A 24,686-nucleotide genomic window follows, 5' to 3' on the forward strand; every position below is an offset into this window, starting at 1 on the left:
ATAAATCTTCCTTCCCTTCAAGAATTAAATGCTTTAAAATTCAGTAGAACAAAGCCAGTATGTTCCAAACACAATATTCTAGGTCTGGAAAGGGCATCAAGGTCAATCCCTTATTACCAAGGACAAACCCCATAGGTAATCTTCTAAATCTTCTAAGGTGAACCTTAGACTGCAACAGCAGATGATACTGGAGAAGAGATGGATAGCACCAGCATTATGATCCTGTGAAACTCCAACCCTTACAATACTCATAATTAAAACAGATATTGTTCCCAAGGTAAAAGATCCAATAGCACTGGAATCCCACAAGACTAGGTTACAAATGAATGAAACAGGCTAAACAGTTGCTCTCTGGCAACCCATACAGCTTCCCTGTAAAAGTCTCTGGCAATCCATACAGCTTCCATGACAGCAGGTACAGCCAAATGAGACAAAAAAAATGAGCTCTCATCATTTTTAGCTGGTTTACAAGTCTTCAAGTAAGCTGGCAATGGAATGGTAGTGAAAAGTGTGATATAAAGTGATAGATAAACCATCAAGGTGATGCACAGCTATCATATTGGCAGATGTAAACTAGATGAATGTTATCATCATTTCAGAAAGTGCAACTCTGCCATGAAAGTAAAGAAATCAATATTTCAAAACCTATAAAGTGACAACACACAAAAGCTATACACTTCATTTTCTGCCTTGGCAGACAAACCTATCAGTGGGTCTTCCATTTACATGGGATAGTGTGAGCAAGGCATAATATCTAATCCAAATCACTTTCAATATCCTCAATGGAAATTCATTCCCTTTACATTTCACAGCAAGAACAGCTCCTCCATTCATTTTGGATGCACCTACCACAAAACACAACTGTTTACCCCACCCTGCTCCATGCAGACCACCAAAGACTGCCTCACCTGCATTTGCTCCTCTTATCCATCTCATCTCTCTGTATCCGAGCAGCTCTGAACAGACACTGTCTGCAAACGAAGGAACACGTTACCACCTTCCCCAGCAAAGTGGAAAGTGTTTCCCCAGCCTGCGCTGCCCTCCAGTCCAGGAGGACTAATACTTCTTGGTTTAAGGACCAGTCATTCTGGGTGAGAAATTCCATTTTCTGTGTGTTGGGGGGGCAGTGGTGGGATACACACATTTTTAAGTTGACCCATTAACTCTTACAGTCATCACTGACTGCCAGCACGTGTGTTGGAGAAGCTACTTTTTGATAGCATTGTACTAGCTTTGAGTACATTTCCTAATATACTGCTTACAAGGCTCGTAGACAACTGTGAAGCATTTCCAAATAGGCTGTTACAAATAATTCTGAATAACTGTCATTCAGCAAGCCTTTACAGACATTGTTGCCTCCTTAGAAAAGAGATTGACTGAGAACATTAAATCGATACAAGCCCAAACTGATCCTTGGCTTCAGCGTGAGACTGAAAATTGGCCTTCAAGTGTTTTGAACACTTTTGTACTTCCTTCAACGTCTGTGTAGGACTAATCAACCTTGAAAATTCTTCTTCTCTAGGTCCTTGATGATATTACTTGAATATTAACTAGTAGGTCAGATGGCAATAAGTGTTTTTCTACTGAAACCATTAACAAGAAAGGTTTACACTCTCTGAGGTCCTCTGTGTGCCTTCCTATTCCTTGGCAGCAGCCAGAGTCCAACTGCACCATCTGACATCTAACAGCCTTAAGTATCTGGAAAAGCCACCTTTGTCTGAGAGACTCCTGCTTCATCAACAATGAACTTCTGCCACCAAGTCTTGGAGAGAATTCAAAAAAATCCATGACTTTTGCAAGATTAAGTGCAGAATCAGCCCTCCATGTCTATTATTCCAGAAACATGTAGAAAATAGCTCACTTTTGTACAAACAGTTCTATAGCAGGTCTATAGCAGGTCTTAGCTTTTGTCTTTGTCGTGTGATATACTGATAGTATATCACACTGTCGTGTGATAGAACTGAGAAGCAGTACTATTATATTCTAGTGTGTTCCCATTATATACAGAAGTACATGTACTCATAGACAGTAACAAGAATTACCATCATAAACCAGGAGCTAATCTGCCAATCAGAAGAAGTAGGATTATTCTGATTAAATGCAGAAATTTTCATCAATGCAAGCAACCTTAGGCTTCCATGATTCTCAGAGATATAGGGTGTAATTCCTTTCATCCTAAATTAGATGCCTAAAATAGGTCAGATTAATCTCACCCTAGCTCTACCTGTTTCTCTCTAGTGACTATACAGATAGCCCAAGGTGACTAGTTCAGACACAGCTATACAAAGCTAGGGGAGATTCATCTTGCTCAAGATGCCTACAAGCTACCAATAAGTTCTCTCTCTGTAGAAGAGCCCAAGATATATCAAGAAATGTGTTTATATTAGGAAGCATAAATCCTGTAGAAACTGGTGAAAAAAAATCATAGTTTTACATATCCTAAAACAAGAAAAATTTAAAATGGACAATAGACAGAACACCAAATCAAAATAGCAAAATAACAACAAAACCCAACTCCTCACCACACTTACCTGAAGAGACACATATTAAAAGCCTTATTTATTAGCTCTCACAAAAATAAAACCTGAGCAAGTTTTACATGCAACAAAGAGGCAAAGTCATTTAAGATAAAGGAGAATACTGGCTGTAAAATAAATACTAATAAACTGGCTTCACACTTGCCTTAGCCAAAAATTAGAAGGCTTCTAAATTCACAGGAACTCAGCTGGGGAACAACCAGCCTGTAACAGGGTAAAGAGACCTGCCAAAGTGAAGACGGACTATAACAGCCTTCTCAAAGGGATTTATATACTATAGCAGTTGTGATAGCAAGAGGAAAGACAGACTCAGGAGGTGCCTTCCAATCTTATACTCCTAACTTAAGTTTCTACTAAATAGCAGAGATCACACTGATCAAAGAACAAATAGCACTAGCATTCATGTAGTTCAAGATACAATTTCCGATTGCTTCTCTTCTTCCCCAGCCTCACACACATCTCAGCCCCCTCTGCCTTTATCTGATCCTAAGCCACTAGTCCCAGATTGAGTAAACAGCCCTAGGGTTTTCTTTAAGTAAATCACCTCCACCCTGATACTGAAGAAAGAAGGAGACAGCTTCCAATCCCTCTGTCTTCATTACCACAGAGAGGATACAATACAGTTACACAACAGAATATAATTTGAATTCACCCCAGCAGCATCCTTATTTACACACCATACGATATTGCATTTCAAAGCTGAAGGATAACACAAATAAACCACTCCAGTAAAACACTACCTTTAGAAAATGAGATATTATTTTACGTATTTAAAACTAACCACAAGATATAATCTAGGAAACACATCCTACTTGCATTTGTAAGGCAGGTTTATCTCACCAGAAGAGCTCCACAGCATAAATGAAGTCTAATACTAGTTGGGAGGCACCAGCTAAGTCCTGGCTGTGATGAGAAGAAAGCTTTCACCTGGGCCTTACAGGAAGGCTCTCCTCCTCTTTGGGAGGATAATCAAATATCAGAATTAAGAAAGCAAAGCAGCAGCACCTGCAAAGGTAGCACTAATACTCAGAAAAATGGATCCCTAAAGAAATTTTCTAGGGAAGTTTGTATACTTTATGAGAGTACGTATTACCTAAGTAAAATGAAAAGCATATAAAACAGCTGCAATGTCTGCACTGAGGTGTGAACTACCATAAAAGTGGAAATACAGAAATGTTTTAGGAGGAAAAAAAAAAAAACGATGAACATTCATGTGGCCACATTTAAAAAACCACACAAAACCAAACCAAAACTTGGACCAACTGCTTTCTCTGAAGAGTGAACAGCACCCAGAAGCATTCTTAATTCTGAAATCCAGTGTGGCTAGCTGAGGAGAGGGGTGACATGCCACTGTCACTCCTTTTGGCACTCCCTGTTGCACTGCTTTACACTACATTCAGGAGGGAAGAGGCAGGGTCTTGAGGCACCTGTGACTTCATGAAACCTGCATGTTAGGGAGATGCACATGCAAGGGTTGCTGGTAACAGTGGTAGAAGACATCCTGTATGGCAAAGTGCAGTAAGTAGCTCAGTGCTGTCTGGCAGGGAAGAGAGGAGTGTGATGTGTCCAAGGATATTGGGGTTGGTGCTGGTGGGGGCAAGACAGTTTTGTGTAGTGTGTGGTGTTAAGATGGTGGATACTGTAAGGGAATGTGTTCATGAAGTGCAGCAAAAGGTGTTTGGAAGTCCTTAAAGAAAGAGTTTCTTCAGGCATTACTGAGGGACAGAAGTCATTATTCAATGGAGTAGGAAGTGACTCAGGACAGCAGTCATATCCTCTAAGTATTTTTGGTGAATCCAGATTGGTTTCAGTGACCAAATTCACTTTTTTTTTCAGTTAAATTTTATGACAGAAAAACTACAACCATTCAATCCCTCTTGTAGCTGGAGCTTGGACTTAGTGCTCTCATGAGAAGATGATGGATGACAATTTGCATGAGTTATTATTGCAAGGGGAGCAGTATTTGCATAATTAACCTTTCACCTGATTAAGCACTAAGAGATTCATGGGGGCAAATCACTGAACCTAAGCAACTTATTGAAAGAGTAAAGAAAAATAGGAGGCAAATTTAAGTGGCTTTATATGATCCTTCACAGCTTGAAGCTAGTCTAGATCTCAATGACCCAAGGAAACCTCATTATAAAGAAAGACCATGATGTTATAAATGGGAAAGGACAAGTAAAGTATCCTCCCCAAAATGCTGCTGACCCTGGTGAGAAGGTATATACTGACTATATTGGTTATTTCTGAACAAATAATTTTTCCAAAAATACACTGTTTAAAGTTTTCTGAAATGGTAAAAAGAATCATTGCTGCTCTTAGCAAAGCTCTTCCCCACTAATTGCAATACAGCTGCTATTAGCCAGTTCCCCTAGCCTCTCCAGCTTCCACAGTGATTTGAAACCCTGATAATGTTTTTCATTTTGTTTCTTCTGTAGACAGAGGCAAAAGTATTTCCTTTCCAACAGCATGACACAGGCTACAGACAGTCTGACGCCAAAGCTTTCTGCAGATCAATATATTTAATGCATTTGAAGTCAGTAAAATCTCCCAGGCTAGTCCAGAGTTGCCTGAGGAAAAAGAAAGCCAAAAGGCTAGAGAGCTGTGTGCATATGGATTTAATGTTCAATTTGCTTACTTAAGGATCTCTCCATTTTAACAGAAACCCATTTAAGTTACCTTGGGTTGTAATTTATACTATTTTTGTCAAAAAGTTTTGGTGAGCACGAAGAAAAATTTAATGTAGGAAGTGGAGTGAGATACATTGAAAGCCAGGTTGGCAGGAGGTATGTTCATATGCCTAAAGACAAAACAGTGAATAAATCCCAAAGATTGTGGGAACAAAAATATTATCAATCTCATCACACCAATTCTTTTTCTCCTCATCTCCCAGATTTATTTTGTTCACTTGAATATTGCTCCAGACCTTCTGGCCTTTCCCACAAGCTTTCCTTGTTTACTTAAGATATCTTTCATTTTCATTAACCTTCAATCTTTATTACTCCACAGCATCTTTCCTGCCCATCGATGAAGTTTTACTGCCTCTTAAATACAACAGCCAGAAGCAATCACACAAGTGAGGAATCCAGTCGTTCTCCTATCAAACTCATCAGAATTATTCTTCCATTCAGCCTCAAAAATTCCCCAGGGATTCCCGTTCACTCTACCTTCTCCCCCCCTCCACAAAACTGTATATCAAGAAAAAAGGAAAAAAATTGCTAAAACAGCTGCTATACTTTTCAGTCTTATTTTGTATCCATCAGAAAGCATGATTATGTATTAGACTAGCCTACAAAACCCGATAATACCACAGAGCAATTACTATCTTGCTGTCAATCCTTAAAAGCTGCTAAATAATGGTACCCTAAGTTCACTATATATCTTGCAAAAGAGAAACATTTTTATTGCTTACATTTGGAAGTGCAGCTTAATACACTTCAGCTCTAAGTACAACCCTGGGCTATCAGAAACAGTAAATAAAACAACATCTTCCACCTTAACATAGTATTAACTGTGATGCTCAAACACACATTGCTTTAAATGCAAATATTAATTATTTCATGCTAATATTTCAGCAAGAATGAGTGCAATTATTTCATCAAAGCAGATGCAGTGGGAGGTAAGCAAGAAGAGGTAGCTGTTACTGGTTTGTGGGAAATAAATTGAGTCTTTTTCTCAGACATTTTTTTCTTGTATGGATTAGGTGGTTAGAAAGAGAAATGTTGCCTTTTTGTTACATCAAAAGGTCTGGTTAGGAAGTTCCAGACCACATGCGTTGCTTTCCTGAATACTAACAGTCCAGGTTAACCCAATAATATTTGTGAAGTGTTTATAATATTTTTAATAGGATTTCTGTTATATTGGATTTATAGTATATCACACAATCTTAATTTAACATCATTTATTTCTCTCTCTGAGTGCATCCCATTCTGCTACAAATCTTCATCCTGCTACATTACAGTGTTACAACAAAGTAGGGTCCCTGCCACAAATTCCAGGTCTGACTCTGGCAGGTCTTGGGAATGCCACTTTATTCCTTTGTAACAAACATAGGAGGGGAGCAGGTGAATTATATTGTCTGGGTTCAGCACAGCAGAACAGGAGAGAATTAAAGGAACAGCTTCAGTGTCTGGTTTTTGTGCAATGTTGTGTTTGAAATGGCAGAAACCAGCTGTGGGTATTTCACCTGGGGACGAGGCCTGCCTGATGCCATGTCAGAGGTGTTGGGCAGCAGCCCAGCTCTCTGCACGTCTCTGCTTACCAAGTCAAATTGTGGATGCACTGCTTCAGCCAGAAGCTTTATGTGATGCCTATAAAAGTTCCTAAAGAACTCAGTGATCAAAAAAGTGATAATCCGCTCTCAGAAAAACTGTCGTCATGCAGGTCCCGAGGCCTCTTGTGGCTTGAGCTTCTTGTGGTGGAAAAGTTTAGCCTGAAAGCAAGTAAGCAATAAAAATTCACACAAAAATTCACATCACAATGCTAACTCTTCTCTGCATAAACTTCTCATTGAATCAACTCTTCCTAGCTGCTTGCCCCTGCTATACAGCAATGCGTAACGGAATATATGAATTTTAGGAAACAAGCACCATTTCCTACTCTTCCTTGTGATCTATAGAAAGCAGTTTTTGCCCATGCTTTCTGAAGAAACTGCTGTAATGTCACATAACAGTTGCATGCTAAAAAGACAAAAAAGATATATTATGAGATATTAAAAAAGGACCTTTTCTACCTCAACAGGACTCCCATCTGAGCAGCAAAGTTTCTGTCTTGAACTTGCATTTTCAGTGATCTTGACTGTAATTTTTGAATCCTACACTACAGGCCTCAAACTTTGCACATGATTTCTCAGTCCATGAAAATATCTGTTCTATCATTTAAATTTAAATATGGCATACGTAACACCTAGCATCTATGGCATCTAGAAAGTCCAACCAATAGTGAGTTGGGCAGATGACAGAAAACATACTCCACCTGAAAACTTGTACTCTTTTATATGCCAGTAGTGTAAGTAAAAACTCCAGTATAGTCCATTGGCATATGGACCAGAGGCCAAATTCCTCTCTGCTCAACCAGTTGACTTCAAATAACCCATGCCATTTCATTCCAGCAAAGAGTTTGTCCCAAGGGCCTTGCTAACACTTTTGATCATAAACATGAAAAGGGCAGTAATCCTCAAGTTCAAATGAATTAACATGCTAGGTTTCTATGGCTCAGAAGAAGTAAAAGCTGCTTGTTCAGTGTACTGTGAAAAGAAGGCATTTGTCTGATAAATGAAAAAAACCCCACCAGCGCATTGTCAAAATAAGTGTGTATATGACAGTTCCAAAATACAAATTATTCACTCCTAAGCACATACAAGGCTAAATATTATGGATGGCAGGGTATAGCAATGCTCTTTGGGAAGCTTCTCACGAGGAAGGCAAATGCTGCAATCTTTAAACTCTGACTCTACTCACTCAAGGAAGCCCACTGAAATCACTGGGACCATCCACCTTGCTGTGAACTGACCTACACCTGCGCTTCCCAGTGCAAGACTAGAAACCTCAACCATCCTAAAGGGTAGCTGAAACTACACTTATTTTTTGTATCTGTGAAATGAGTTACACCAAGAGACTTTCAACAATAGCAAGAGGTGAATAATAGGGTACAATACAATGCTGCTGTAGGCCTGGATTTGTTGCACATATTTAATTATTATTCCAGGCTGCCAAATAAACGTCAGTAGAATAACAGGAACTTCTCATGCGGATTGCTAGATCTGAAACTAGCTAGATCTTAAACTAGCTATTATGACTCAAGGACAAATCACAAGTTTCATGTGAACAAGTCCTTCCCTAAAGCAAACACACATTTGATCAAAAAGCAGCAATATCATCCTCAAAAAATATTAAAAAAAGGAGTACCGGAGTTATGACTTCTTATAAATTCCTGGAACAGCATGTTCTTGTTGGTTACCTAACTTAAAGCACTGTACCAGAAAAACAAAACAAAACAAAACAAACCACACAAAAACAAAGAAAGAAAGAAACAACAACAAAAAAGAAACAATAGTTGAAAAATATTAGGGTAATGAAAAACTTGCCCAAAAGGCAGAGACGTACTAAAGAAAGACGAAACAGAAGTCCTTTTCTACATAATCATTTCTCAAGAAAGCTCACTTTTATAGTCTTTTATTCTGCTACAATTCTGTAAAGATCTCTTCTCAGAAGTTTCTACTGTAATTGTTGCAGAAGATTAAAACAAAACCGCCCTGATATTTTCAGTGAGAGAAAGCATAAGAAGAGACACAATAACATCATGCTTTAGTATGGAGAATGTAAATTACAATACCTTCAACAGAACACAATTAAGCTGTATTAAACATTGCCATGAACTGTCAATAAGTACACCTAGAAACCATATTTAGGTTAAAATAGTGAAGACAACTTATTTTTTTCTGCTCAGGTTAACAGCTCTAGGTGAAGTTAACATGGGTGTGAATCCAAACTCCCAACCAGAAATAAACCCCATGCTATTCCATCCTGCAAATAGTCTGGAAAAGAACAACAGTTCTTGTGTGAAATGACTCTAAGAGAAGAATCTTAGTATCGTATGTTGGTAGGAGAAGAAATCTTATTTCTTTAAGTGGGCTCTTGGTCAAGAGGAAGTTTGGACCACATACAAATTTACGCATCTGAATATGAAAACTGTCACCAGAAAATGCTTGTGCAGTGGCTGCTGAAGCTCATTTTTCTAAAGTCCCACAAACAACTCCACCTCAGCAACAAGGTGCTCATCTCAAATTCAGGAGCCCCTGCAACCCTGAAACAATGACTAAGCCCCAGAATCTCATATCTGCTCATTGTACACCTAACAGGCACAGGCAGATTTGCAGTCCTCAGAAAATGCCCTTGTTTTCCAGGGTGCAGGTGGAAGAGGTAGTCTCCTATAGTACACAAGCATACAGCTGGAGCACTCACTGAAATGTGAGGGATCTCGTTTCCAAGCTCTCCCCACCCTGAGGTGGTGTGGACACCACCTTTCCAGCAGAACTATAAACTGGTCTAAAAACAGGAGTGGGGAGTGGTCCACTAGTCCCACTAGAGCCCTGCCAGAGCAAAGTTGCAAATTTCATGCAGCTGGCAGCAAGCCTTGTGAGAGGATAGCACCGCCCAGTGGCTGAGCAGTTTGGTAAGGAAGGGAAGAGCCCTTGGTTTCACACAAGCAGTGAGATCCCATATATCTGTCAGGCTGCAATGTCAACCACGAAGCCTGAAAAGTCCTTATAAAAAACCCTGCTGTGGGGACCTACCTCCAGAGAAGAGCCCGGACTCTGCAGCCTCCAGGCACTGGGCTCTGCTCAGCCTTTGCTATGGGCTATTTCAGGGCGGTTTCTGCTGCGTTTGCACGTTTCCACCCAATTCTGGCATGCACTACAGAGGGAGATTGTGTGTCCCAGCCCCATGTCTTTATTGAGCCTTCCTGGGACTGGCTACCAAAGACACCTGTTTCAGCCCTAAATATGACAGCAGAGAAGCACAGAGAGTACATCCCGCCCTTTGTTCTTACACATAAAGCATTTCTGGCCCAACATTATAAACACTTCACAATTCTCCCACCAACTGCAGTGGAAAGTGTATTGCATCTTCTATATTTTGATTTAATTCTCCTCTGTACCTTGCAGCTGAGAACAAAAATGTTGTCCTTGTGATAAATTTCCTTACCATAAGATTACAGACACTAACGACAATGAGGGAAAGAAGAAACACTAGAAAAAAGAAGTGCATTACTTAGACAAAATAATGGAAACCATAAATCACTGCAGTGACAGGATTAAATGTGAAACCTTTAATTATACATTTAATCATTTACCAACTTCTTATTTTCCCTGTAGTAATGTTCATGAAGCTTCAATAAGATTTGAGTTTGAGGACGATTTTATTTTACATGTAAATTGCAACAGCATTATACATAGAAATGATTTTAAGAATAAAAATAATATTAACTTTAATCTTCAACTATGTTGGCACCTTTACTGAACACCTTTATTGTTCTCAGTTATACTGGCCCTCACTTAATGGCATCACTGTGTCAATGCATGTCAAGCCCATCTCCCTTTCACAGATAGTATATAAAACAAGGTAGAACTAAGGGCGAAATAAGTGGTGGTTCAGAAAGTACACTACTGTATTAAAGCAAGAGAGTGTAATTACATTGTTGAAGAAGACACTGTGTTATTTATGAAGTATGGACAAACCTGTGCCCAGAGGCTGTATCTGCTCCACTGCCTTTTCCACAAGGAGGCAAGAAGCAGCTGCTGGAGCAGAAAAGTGACTCCTCAGCCCCTGAACACCTTTTGCTATGGGTTCCAGAGTCCCGCAACAGAGATCAGGGCTGTTGCTGCTGTTGCTGTTGGGTTCAGAGTGGCCAAGTACATAACCTGATTTCTGTAAAAATTCTGTGCACCAGCATAATCTTTCAGCACACTCAGAGCAGTACTTACTGAAAACTAAAAAAACCAAACCAAAACAAAAATCAAAAGTAGCAAAATTGCCCTTCTTCTAACTGGAGAGTAATGCAAAGTCTAGACAGCCTTAGTGTTTACACAGATCCCCTCAAAGAACGTGCAATAGGAAAAAGCAGACTTTCATCAAAGTCGAAACATTGGTTGTACGCTAAGAAAAACAGCCTAATATCATACTAAACACATTATCTAATAGCAATTGTAACAGCACTATTATACTGCTAGATATTCCATTGCATATCAGAGAGCTGTTGGCAGGAAAGTACTTGTCCTCCGGAGTACCCTTTGTTTTGTTCTATCATGTTGCAGGCTCTGGCAAATTGCCCTAAGGTTCCTAGCTGGGGTGGGCTGTCACACAGCTAAAACCATAATTCAGCTGCTCTACATTTTTTTTTTTAAAAAAAGTGTCCACTGGGCCTGGGTTGCAGGGAAGATGGGTTTGCTCTACTCGTTCATCTCATGTTTTTTGCCCTGGCACAGAAGACAGAAGGAGAAGGGGCCTTTCCAGTGTTTAGGGTGAAGAAATGGGCAGGACCAAATACATTGGAGAAGCATGCACTCAGAGGGAGTTTCAGTCATCCCAGTAGAGGAGGGCAACATTTTTATTATGTCTTTTGTAGAGACACAAACCACCAGATGGAGGACTCTGAGGTAATCTTCAGGTTTTATTTGGATTTTCTGCTATCTTAGTCATCTGTTTTGACTTGGATCATCTTTTTGAAAAATAAGTCATGCTCTGTACACAGCACTCTTGAATCGGTTGGACTGGATTTTTGGTACTTGACAGACCTCCTGGTTCACTGCTCATTTCCTCAACCGGAGGAAATGCTCCAGACTCTGCTGTGGTCTCTGCCTCTACCACTTTTTGGAACAAGGAAACCCAGAAAGAAAAGGGGATCATACTGTTAGCTTCTGACTATCACATAAGTCAACTCCACATTTGCTTCTCAGCTAAGTACTTTTTTCCATTGTGTTTTGTAAGCAAGAAAAAATTGCCTGGGGAAAGCAGGGAGCCTGGGTCCAGATCTGTAGCTGTCGAAGTACAGTCAGCACTGGGAAAACGAGTTTTCTTCCTTTCTTTCCTCTTTTGGATCTCTTTTTGAATCATGAGGATGTTTGACTGATTCAGTAATAGTTAGATTTTTCTGTTTCATCCACCCGGTTTGAAAAGGACATTAACAGCACAACATGCATAAAAACCCCCATGACACAGAACTGCCTGTTCTATTAAATCCATGTTCAAGGCTTAAACTGAAAATATAGGAGGTGTTTGGCTTAGTACTTCTGAAAACATGTGGGGCCTCAGTGTCATATACCTGGAAACAGGAGACATTTTTGTCATCTTTTTCTCAAAAATTACTGGAGAGAAAATTCCTGAGGCAATGCTTAAAGCAGGATCACTTGTATACCTGACAAGGCAAGACTGAGATGCCAGGACATTTACTCACCCTGCCAGCAAGATGATCTGTAGGTCTTTGGAGTTTTTCTCTCTTTCCTTTCTCTAGTCCACTCATGCATCAGTTCCCTTAGAGATATGGGACAGCCAAGTGAATTTACGTTTCTTGCTCTGGGTGTGAGATGGTTTCCTGTGACAGAAAGGATATAGAGACCAAATGTGGCATATGAAGGCACTGGAACAATCATTTCCAATCATACTATAATGCAAGTAGTTCCTACCTCCTGCCTTCAACAGTTGCCAATATTGAGGAATAAAAACCCCAAGAGATGGTTTCCAAATAAGCAGCCTAGGGAAATTATTGCTTAGTAAGTGCCAGAATCTTTTATACAGTCCTGTTTAGTTATAGAGAAATAATATGCGTGAGGAGAGTTTCCAGCGTTTTACTCAATAGTGTCTTATAGCAATCAATTCTACTAGTTAACTGAGCACATTTCAAATAAGTTTTTCTTTCATCAGTGTTAAATGCATTTATTTTTAAAGTTTCTATCCCACTGTTCAGGTACTATATCAGTGACCATGATATTTTCTGAAATATTCAATTGATCCCATCATTTTATGCATATTCTTTCCTGTACCTTCTCTAAACTATTTTTTCTATTTGTTTTTCACTCCAGAATGTCTTCCTTAAAGATTATTCATTGGTTTTGTGTGTTTTTTTAATACCTAGATTTTTCATCTTTAAGGATGAGCTAGTCAGACCTAAATATATTTCAGAATGGTGACCAAGCATTTCTGTTTCCCTCTTTTCCTCCCTGTACCACAAAGTGAGCTGTGGGAGACCAGTTTAAAGTCAAGCATGATAATCATCTTCTGTGGCACTTTTCTGCTCCATTTCCTTCAGAAAAATGGCGCAACTGGTAGAGAAGTGGAAGAGGAGAATTCAGAACACACACGCAAATCACATCCTCTACAACTGGGCTGCCATGGGTCAAGTGGAGAAAAGCAAACATGCAAACCCCCAAACACACTGCACTTAAGAACATTGTTAAAAGCAGAAACAGGCAAATGTCTAGCTTTGAGGATTTCAGAGATCCCCTGAATAATTTTTCTGATTTGTCAGCTGAATACCCAAGAGACTGGAATAGTTCAGAAAAAAAGAAACCAACCAAGAATGGATAATTATTTTAATTGCCTCACAAAGCCTAAAATACAAAGGACTTTCACTGGGAATAACTCTGGAGGTGAAATTGGAAACTTTTCTTCAGAGATTTTTCTATTAAAGGTCATGGGTATCAAAACCTATCATCTCTCTTTAGATCAATTATAAAGCTACTATAAATAAAGTCTGCTGTATGGCACCTTGTCATTCATTCCCACTTCAGTGTAATCAGCACTGCAGACACAGGAAATTCTTAAAATACACAGCAATATTCTCTACTTACTGCACTTAAAATGGAGTCAGGAGTTCTGTACTTTTATTTCAAGATATTCATTGTAATTGCTCATTGAGCAAATTATTTTATTACTGTTTAGATGCACACAACTACTATATCAAAATACAGTGTAACTATGACAACAGTAATTCATAGTTTACCACTCTCTTTATTACTAAGAAAATTAAGTAATTTTGCTGAATTATTTCTTTATAATAAAAAAAATGATAATTTCCAGGCAGCAGCATTAGCATTTACTGTTCTTAGAACTAGTCCAATATCTTCTATGACAATTGTAAATACATCAATATATCTTTGTTGGATAAAAACAGATCATAAAACTGGAAAATATAGTGACTATTCTGCTGAAGCTGTCAGAGAACTGTTGACTGTTAGAGAACTGTAGGTGACTGTTCCAAAGCTCTGACTTAAAAAAAAAAAAAAAAAAAAAAAAAGTCAAAATACTTGGCAACTTCTAAACAAACACTAAAAAAAAAAAAAAATCTGTAGTACATTTACTCACATACAAATGAAAAATCATGCTAAAAAAAACCCTTATGGAAATATAACATTTTGATATCCTTCAGATGACACTGCTATATCTTGCTAAAAAAGATTTGGGAATGTGAAAATGGAAGGGTGAGGAATAAGAAGGATGACCTGAAAAATCTAAACCCAACATCTACATCAATTTTTTTGACAGCTCAAACTGAAATGTGTCCCCTGAAAATCAAGACAGCAAAGGGGCCGAGAAGAGCAAACTGCTTGCTGAGTACAGCCTCCCCAGTGCCCATGACTTCCCAGCTCGCCATGTGGAAAGTCATGTAGGCACAGCAGAAGGGCAGCATGAACAGTCAGAAAATGAAGAGGCTGGGAGGGTTACTTGGGAATAGTATAGAACCTCCTTGTTCTGGCCTGCTTGGGTGAAATTGGGGAAGCCAGACCTCAGGTGCTGGTGAGGGACATGAGGAGCAACCAGATGAGCTTCTAGGGGAACATCAGCAGGAAAAGAAAGAGTGAGCAACAGGTAGTTAGGAGAGGCTGGTGAGTCTTCATCCCTGTAGATACTCCAAACTCAACTGAACAAGTCCTTGAGCGACGTTATCTAAGTTTCCCTTGCCTGGACTAGGACATCGTTGATGCTCTCCAGAGGTCTGTTCTAACCAACGCAATTTTGTGATTCTATGAAATACTTAATTTGCCTGCAGTTTTTTCCCTCTAATAAAAGAAGTGTGGAAGTAAAAATAGAAAAAAAAAGAAAAAGGTAACAATTTATCTTGTATTTAATAGTTTTCTGAAAGAAGAGATGCTGAATTTGAAAAGAAAATACTGTGAACAGGGTAAACCTGTTAGAACACTACTAATTGCATTTTTATGTTTTATTTTATCTTTCACTCTCTATTACCTATATGATTTTGTAAGCCAGTCACCTTGTTCTGCTGTTTTCCTTTCACTGAATTAATGCAGACCGATAAAAGTTTAAGTGACAATGTAGTTCTCATCAGATTCTTGACTGTTCTAGGTAAGCTCCAAGTCTAGGTAGATGCTAGGACTGATTATCACAGTTTGGTAGGCAGCTTTCCCCGTGTCACATACTGTCAGTTTACAAGTGATACTATAATAAGTGGGAATAGATAGGACATGGAGATCTTGAGTCCAGCCTTTACAAAAGGACTTACAGGGGCCTTTCATTTCACCTGATGTTTCCCTGGGCAGAAAGCTTCCACTGTACCATGGGATGGCACCAGAGTGTAAGCACTACCATTTTTCCAGGTGCATGCTCTATCTGTTTCTCCCTCTTTGCCTCTTCATGTTTACCCAAGAAAAAGCAAGAATTTAGCACCATACACTTTTCAAGCCTGCGTAAGCAGCTTAATTATTCAGACAAAATACTATTGATTTGCAAGTGTCTGAACAAATGAAATTCAGGCTTGCCAACCTCATTGAGAAGGACAGCCAATCTTCTCAGGGAATTTCCAATTGTGTTACTTACAGTTCTTGTTCCTTTTTTTTTTATTTCAGGGGCATTTGATACAACAGAGTGCAACTTCTGGTATTGCGTGCACACAGCATCTTTTGAAATCAGGGGAGACTTTGCTTAAAATGCAAAACTTCAGCTTCCTCTAAATTCAAGAGCAACCTATGTGCACCTAAAGACAATATACAAATCAGGGAGTCTGACAGACTGATAAACAAATAAAATGGCAGGCTCAATTAAGCATCCACTAAAATGAATGGGACCATATACAGCTAATGTGTTACCCTTATACATGAAATATTTCTCACACTCCATCATTGACTTCTTACACCACAAATTCAAGTTTCTCTAATGTCATTCCATAGGGTCATTTTCCAACAAGCCATGCCTTTTTTCTTCAGTATTTCCAAGTGGAAGCATTTAGACAATGGACATTCATCTTCCCCAGTATTCACTTTTATCACAGCAGGCATGCTACAAAATAGAGACCCTGTACACTACATTTACTAAATGTAGGTAGGAAGCAACTTCCCAGTCTATAAATGGACCATATTACTCATTATGTTATTTGCTATAACAGCTGAACACCAACAAGTTGCAAATCCCACAAATATCCAAAAATGGCTACCCAAAAAGCCCTAAAATTAGGTTCTTGACAGATAATAACTAATGCTGTACACCCCTACTCTTTATGTTATGAACAATATGTACACTATATTTATGCAGAAGAAACCAGTATTTAAAACTCTTACATTTATCATAAAAATAGATTTTATTACAGAAAACAGTGACTTCCCATAAGAGATTTACAACTGATTAAAAAGGATGGCTTGTCCTAAAACACTTACATGATTGCATGCAAAGAAAACAGATGGTCTGTGTAACAGTAATTTGATTTCTTCCAGTAAACATTACTCATGATATAGAAAACGCTTATGCTGATCTCTTCCAGAATGATGTGTGCGCTTTGCATCTCTCTTTAAATGAAGCCTGTAATTCTGTTCAAGAAACAGCACAGCAGCTCTGGTTTCCCAACAAATCAAATAAAATCAGGTAGTCTAATGCATCATTCCTCACTTAAGAGCCTGACAACACAGAGATTGATTTTAACTTTTCACTCTCCCAAAAGTGCTTAACATAATGCCATGCTCCTTTCTCATTTACTCCTTTTGTAACGCTTCTTCATACCAAAAAAAGAACACCATTTCTACCTTCATCTCTGCCTAAGAGAAGTATCATAAGCCAAAATACAATGTCTGTTCTCTTCTGATTGCATCTAATATTCTTCTTTATATAGCTGTAGGTATATAAGAAGGGAAAAAGTCTTACTGATAACTCTCCATCTGTCCACCTCAAATTTTGTTCTATCTCTTGAGTCACACCAAGAATGCAGCTCAAGGAACTTAAGCACCCAAATTTACCTGAAATTACTCTACTCAAGCTTTATGCTTCCCAAACACTGGGTAAAATACCATCTGCCTTTGTAAGGCAGACAGCCCTCATGATGTCATCTAAATCACTGAAGTCCTTGGGACCAAACTGTGGATGGGAACTCTGTCACTTGTTCCTACAGGATGACAATCTGGGCTGATAAAGGATTCATGTTGCCTTTTACAGATCTTTTGCACAGGATGAGTACAGGTGGATCTTTTCAAAGGCACAAATTTAACCCCTGATGTGCACCCTTACATCTGGCCCTAATTTTTACAGGGGCTTCACAATGGGATATGTTCCATCATCTGCAAGTAATAACATTCCTGCTGGGATGTAACCCTATTTGTCATTATCTTGTCTTGTTTGATTACTGTCGCTTCAGCTGACTGGCCTGGACTTACCCCAGCCAAATGAAGTAAGGGCACAATCCTATTAAATGCCTGCTGGGAACACCCTACAGTGCTGCTCTTGTCAGTGGGAATTAAGGGTTCTCAGCACATTGAAACAGGTACTCAGACCCTTGAGAAATTGGGCTCTTAATTAGATATTCCCTCATGACATTGTGTGATTATTTAATGTTCTGACAAGACGCCTCAGCAATCTCACAGGCCCTGAATTAACTACCTTGGAAGAGCTCTTTGCTAACTGCAATTCTGTGAAACCTTTGTCATGCTTGACCATGGAAGCAAATTGCATTTCATGGAGCATATGAAATGATTTACCCAACGAATGGGCTGAATTATATATAACACGAACTACTGGCCAGGCTTGAGATGTCCAGTTTTAAATAGCTGTTCTTTCTTTGTCTCTTTCCTAATCCCTCACATGTGCCCTCCCCTCCACCCTTCCATGCACACTTTTTATTGTCCCACTTGCTGGCAGAACTCAGCAGCAGCAGTAGTCCTTGTGGCTATGTGGGATGATTCATCACGCAGTCTACATGAGGCAGATTAATACTACCAGAGCAGTCCCTTATTATAAATTTCCCTTTCTCCTGTCTGGCTCATCTGCATTATAATATTTGTTACTCACACGTAAATTTCCAACTCAAGCCTATCCATCCAGGGCCTGCTGAAGTTTTTTAATCTATACTGAAAAGTTTAACAAAACCCCAACAGAGTAAACATTTCTGCCTTGCAGCTGCTGCCATGTTATCAAACACATTAATAAAAGCTACAATAAGCATGAAAAACAAAGTGTAAATAAACAGAAGAGTGCTGAATAACACAGTATATTACATAACAAATGCACACAACAACTGGTCATCTTTTTATCATTCCCTATGCATAACAGCTTTAGGCACAATCTCCTCAGAGGAAAAGGGTATATCATCAAATGTCTTCCATATGGTTTTAGAAACAAGTCATTCTGATTATTAACCTCTGACTCAAGTGTGCAAAATAATGGTGCTTGGCAATCAATATTCATCTCCTTTTCACTTTGTACAAATGGAAACTAGAGAAAGGAATATTTGGACCACATATCCTAACTCCTGTGATACCTGAATACCCACCTCAGATCCAAGGACTATAGTCAGATTATATCAGCTATAGGCAATTGAAACGTGGGCTGCAGGTAAACAATAAGGGAGAAAATGACTGTCATGAGAGGTATTAACATATACTCCAGAGATTGTAATTTTAGGAAAAGCTTTATTAAACTTTGAACTTCTCCATCCCTGCTGGGTTGCAACACACTTTCTGAACCGCTATGCAGAAATTACAGCACTTGCATGCTCTCTGCTAAGGCATGTAGTTACTATGCTTGCAGTCGATTTCCTAAAGGGGTATTCAACTCCACTTATCCATGATCATATACAGACTGGAGTCTCTTCCAGCCCCCTTCTTGCCCTCCTACCCAGCCAAGACTCTTGCTTTACCTGTTTACCTTTTAGGGAGATTTTTTTCATCCTTCTGTTGTTAACAACATTTCCATCAACTACGTATTTTCTTTATGAGCCTTCAACACAACCTTAAATTGTGTCTCACAAGCATCATCAAATCCACTTCCACAGTGAGGAATCTAACTTCAGATTTCACAGAATTTCACAGAGTCATCTAGGTTGGAAAGAACCTTGAAGATCATCTAGTCCAACTGTTAACCTAGCACTGACAGATCCCAACTACACCATATCGCTAAGTGCTATGTCAACCTGCCTCTTGAACACCTCCAGGGATGGGGACTCCACCACCTCCCTGGGCAGCCCATTCCAACACCTAACAACCCGTTCTGTAAAGAAATACTTCCTAATATCCAGTCTAAACCTTCCCTGGTGCAACTTGAGGCCATTACCTCTTGTCCTATCACTTATTACTTTGTTAAAGAGACTCATCCCCAGCTCTCTGCAACCTCCTTTCAGGTAGCTGTAGAGGGCGATGAGGTCTCCCCTCAGCCTCCTCTTCTCCAAACTAAACCACCCCAGTTCCCTCAGCCGCTCCTCGTAGACATGTGCTCCAGACTCTTCACCAGCTTTCTTGCCCTTCTCTGGACACGCTCGAGTAATTCAATGTCCTTTTTGTAGTGAGGGGCCCAAAACTGAACACAGTAATCGAGGTGCGGCCTCACTAGTGCCGAGTACAGGGGTAAGATCACTTCCTTGTCCCTGCTGGCCACGCTATTTCTGATGCAAGCCAGGATGCCATTGGCCTTCTTGGCCACCTGGGCACACTGCTGGCTCCTGTTCATCCGGCTGTCAATCAACACCCCCAGGTCCCTCTCTGACTGGCAGCTTTCCAGCCACTCCTCCCCAAGCCTGTAGCGCTGCTGGGGGTTGTTGTGGCCCAAGTGCAGCACCCGGCATTTGGCCTTATTGAAGCTCCTACAGTTGGCCTTAGCCCATCGCTCCAGCCTGTCCAGATCTCTCTGCAGAGCCTCCCTACCCTCGAGCAGATCAGCACTCCCACCCAACTTGGTGTCATCTGCAAACTTACTGAGGGCAGACTTGATCCCCTCGTCTAGATCATCAATAAAGATGTTAAACAGGAGTGGCCCCAAAACCGAGCCCTGGGGGACACCACTCATGACCGGCCGCCAACTTGATTTAACTCTGTTCACCACAACTCTTCGGGCAATAAATCATTCTACCAACTAGTTTCAAGTACAAAAAAAGTTCCTTGAGTGTCTTATGCATTCTGGCAAGCATCTGCTTTGCCAGGAGTGGATTAAATAACACTACCTCTATTATTCTAATAGTGTGGGAGATCATATAAAATATTTATATTGTGAACTGCAGGCAAAATGCCTACTCTAAATTATGCTCCGGAAGCTCAGCAAGATCTTATATTGATAGAAAAATACCTCAGTTTAAATAATTGGGCAATTTTAGTTATTCCTTATTCTACAAATCTCGTGTCATTTTGCTGTTTCCCCCTTGGGAACATGATCTATTTTAGTAAGTACTATTTTCCATGTTCAAAGGTTTCCTGTGTACTAGTACAAACATCTCACCCACATCATACTGGATCACAGGGACAGCATAGAGGTAACTATAAGAAAATACAAATGCTGTCAGTGCAGATCAATGTTCTCCCTGAGCTTCTTCATTGCATTATATAGGGCATCAGACATTTTTTAGTACATAGCTATGAAGAAATTTGCTTAAGGCTCAATTTTCAGCTGACTTCCAAATTTCCAAACAAAGAGTTTGCATGTGCAGTTATTTGCAAGGACTGCATTCACAAAACCCTATCAATGTGGTAAGTTGGCACCAGTCTGCACATGCAAGAATAATGTTTATACAAACCAAATATCCTGTCTCCCCACAGTTGTATTCTTGATTTTACTGGACTTACTCTAGTTCACTATTGTAGATATGCTTGATTGCTTTAGGATCACAAAAGACACCTGTTTCAGCAGGCTCAAGTTCTAATTTAAAGGGTTTTTTTTCTTAAAACACAGCAAACACTATGGTTTCCCCACATTTCATGATTATACAGTGAAGGATGATTAGCATTAGATTCTGCAGCTGGCTAAATGCAGTGTATGAGTGTTGTGCTGTTTTGTACAACCCCAGGACATGAGGAAGAAGGGCATCAGCCATTCCTGTGCAGAATTTTCCCTGGGTAGCAGCATTTTCAGTCAGTCTGGAGGCAGTGAGGATAGCTCACTTTGTCTAACTCTGATGATACTTTGCTGAGCATCATCAGCAAGGAGAGGAATGAGGACATGGGCAGAGGGAAGGCAAGGTGGCACACAACAGAGAGTGCACTGTGCCTTCCCCTTCATTGGCAGAAGGCATCAAAAGCAGTCCCACTGCAGGTCCCATGAAGCCTTTCACATGCTATGGGCAGGGAAGCTCTTCAAAGCTGGGTATCTCAGTTAACAGCTGAAGTCACCTGTCAAGCAGATGTCTAAGCTAATGGCTCTTTTATTGGTCTTGGACAATCTTCTCTGCAGGCCATCAAATGTGGTCCTGTCTACGCTGAGACTCAGAGACTACTCTAGGTCGCTCTTGCCCAGCTCAGTTCCCACTGAATGCAATTTCCCTGACAAAACCAGCTGCAGAGTGCTTTGATACGTGAGGTTCACTTCCTCAAGTGAATGGAAATGCCTTGCCCTCCAGCCTGACTCCCATTTGTGAGGGCAGGCAATGAACAGGTTTTCCTGTCTGTCTTACTATTGTCAATTCTGCCTCAGCTCCAGGACTGCCACTTGGCAAGGGCATAGATGGGGCAGCAAGTATCCTTCCCCAGTGCATGGATCTGCTCCTTTGTTTTGTAGACACCTCCCACTGCAGTGTCCTCCATGTCCATGTCTTTGCACTGCAGTGCTCCCTGTGGGAGAGGGGCTCCCCAGCCCCCTGGTCGCCAACCCCTTCTGCCCAGGCTGCAGCTGGGTTGTGGCATCCACTGAGATCCAGTGCAGCCTCAGGAGTAACTGGTCTGTCCATTCATCCTTTCTGGGCTGGGCAAAGGACTTAGATACCCAGTACTCTCAACTTCAGTAGATCCAAAAGCATAAAGACAATCCCACTCAAAATCAGGATGATTTTCCAGAAAAAAAACCCACTCATGTTATTTTAGCCTGTCTTGTGACTTGTTAACTTCCTTCCCTTCAGCCAGTTTATGCAAAGCTGCAATAACTTCAGACTGAAAAGTCAGCCTTGAATGCATTTAAAATGTGCATGTTTCCTTTGTTGTTTATGCAGACATCATGCTGACTCTCTGCTCACATCTATAAGAAAACCTATCCATTTCCCCTCACTGGTCTGATTTCTTCCCACTTTCTCAATCTGACCCTCGTGCTTACCCTCATGCTTTTGTAGTCCCACCATTCCTTTTTTCCTTTTACTGTCCCCAGTACAGCAAAAAAATACAGCTAGAAAAGTGAACAATGATCATCCATAATCCCGGAAGCACTCTTCCCATGTATTAAGTTTTCAGATGATTTTTCAGTAGGGATTTATCAGCTGCCTTGCCAGTGGATAGTCAGCCAAACAGCACCTTCTCTAGCTTACTATTGTAATGATATTTAAAATTCTTAAATAAACCAGAATCAATTCTCAATCATTCAAAGTATGTAAGCCAGTTTTGCACTGCTCTCTTTTTTTGCAGCTACCATCAACTATAAAAATAGAGAAATTATAAAATAAATTTTGTTTACTGCTCAGTAAATACACTGCATAATATACTGATCAGTAAATAGTTTTTATTAAAGAACACAACATGACTACAAAATTATCCCAGTACCTAGAATAACTCGTTTCAGACTTCTTCCATGTCTAGGACCCTAAAAGCACTTCCACAAATCTGTTCCTTCACTGTCTCCTTGGACACAACCCTAGGAACAACAGAAATCCCTCATCCCTGCTTAAGCAGTCACATCTTGCCCTACAGCAAAACAGAAGACGATCTCACATTATTCAGAGAACCCTTCCCCAATATTCCTGCAGAAATAGCAAAATGTTTGATTTTCACTTCCATTTTAATCTAGGACTTCCCTCACTGTGTAGATGTAACCTTAGCATAAGGCACCCTGTTGATTATTTCAAGGTGTGTACCCTGGACAGTAAGCAACTGAGGATATGGCTGAAATATTCACAAGGTTGCAGCCTATGTAAGAACCACATTTTGCCTAAAATTTCAAGTAGACTCCAGTAGTCTGGTATTGGAGAAGGGAAGTATTTCAGGTAACCTGAGACAGTTCAGTCCCGCAACAGGGTTGCACTCGGATGTGAAGCTGAGCTGTTTATTTTCTATTTTAACAGCCTTGCTGACATGTGTATGCTCTGCAAAGCAAGGAGGCAGATAAGACTTTAAGTCAAGCCAGGCGTTCAGCTACTTAGCAGTATGTCCCAAGGTGATGAGAAGGGTTGAATTTTCACATTGTCTCTTTTGGAGACGTGGTCAACAAGTACAAAGAAGCAAATACAGACCAACCATTTGAATAAGAACTGCTGTGTCCAACACAAAGAGAAAAATTATTGTGCTTTGAATTTCCTTGCCCTAAGATCTTCAGTGACAACACTTGTCAGCAAGTAGGATTCTATTGATGCAACCCTCCTCCCCCTGGCAAAATAAGAACCAGGTTCCCCAATACTGATTTTAATATTAAAATATGTTCAGAGAGAGTTTTTTTCAGGTTCTCACTGAAAGTCTTGCTTGGCTTTATGGCTTGTCACAGCTGACACGATTCTTAATCAGACCTCCTTTAAAAACACAGTGAATAGTTAATAATATCTGGAAAACTAGGACATTAAAACTTTGATTCACATAGCACATCTCTCTAGTCTTATCATACATTATGCATAGCTGTACTATATTTTAAAGGAAACTGCTGTGACGTGTTTTAGTGGGAGATACACACATGACTACAGAATCTACAGCATATCAAAAACCAGGATTCTCATCTGTGGAAGATGTTCATATAATTAGACAAAACTGCAATACAGGAACATTTTGCCCCAAACCAGAAATATTTTGGAATGATAATGAAACACTTGGATTCCATATTACCATGAAAGTATCTCATGGGAGTTGTAGTTTAGGAGCCTCAGCAGCCCAGTGTCAAGGATATTTAGTTTTCCTAAAACTCCAGTTTGCCATGTGAAGACTGTCATTGGAAATATTCAAACTCCAGTTGGTATGCAATAAAGACCCATAGCTGCCTACTTTTATCATGTTAGTTTTGCCTTTTAAAGCAGTGGTAATTATTGACAAATTGGTATTGACTCTGATCTCTTTAACTGTTATGTAGATAAATTTTCATCCTTATCATTTACTTGACAGCACTAACATCATATCCGCGCTTTAATGATGTGACTGAATTTAAGATTCATAAATTCATTACTACAGTACATATCAAGGTTAAAAGAGGGAGATTTCCCTTATCAGTATGAAGGACTCGTACAGTTTGCAACAATTCTAGATGAAATTACCCTTTTGTCTTTCAATAAGCAGAA

General features: G+C 39.9%; 1 protein-coding gene across 13 annotated transcripts in view; it reads right to left on the bottom strand.

Annotated features, from left to right (window-relative positions):
- Nucleotides 1–24,686, bottom strand: part of LOC141923446 (poly(rC)-binding protein 3-like) — a 547,877-nt gene that overhangs the window by 426,225 nt on the left and 96,966 nt on the right. For all 13 annotated transcript variants that reach the window (XM_074824780.1, XM_074824789.1, XM_074824799.1 and 10 more), the window contains exon 2: nt 12,492–12,629. The gene's annotated coding sequence lies outside the window, so the exon portion shown is untranslated. The remainder of the gene's footprint in view (nt 1–12,491; nt 12,630–24,686) is intronic.

The sequence above is a fragment of the Strix aluco genome, chromosome 1, assembly GCF_031877795.1.
Source record: "Strix aluco isolate bStrAlu1 chromosome 1, bStrAlu1.hap1, whole genome shotgun sequence".
In the NCBI taxonomy this organism is placed as follows: Eukaryota; Metazoa; Chordata; class Aves; order Strigiformes; family Strigidae; genus Strix; species Strix aluco.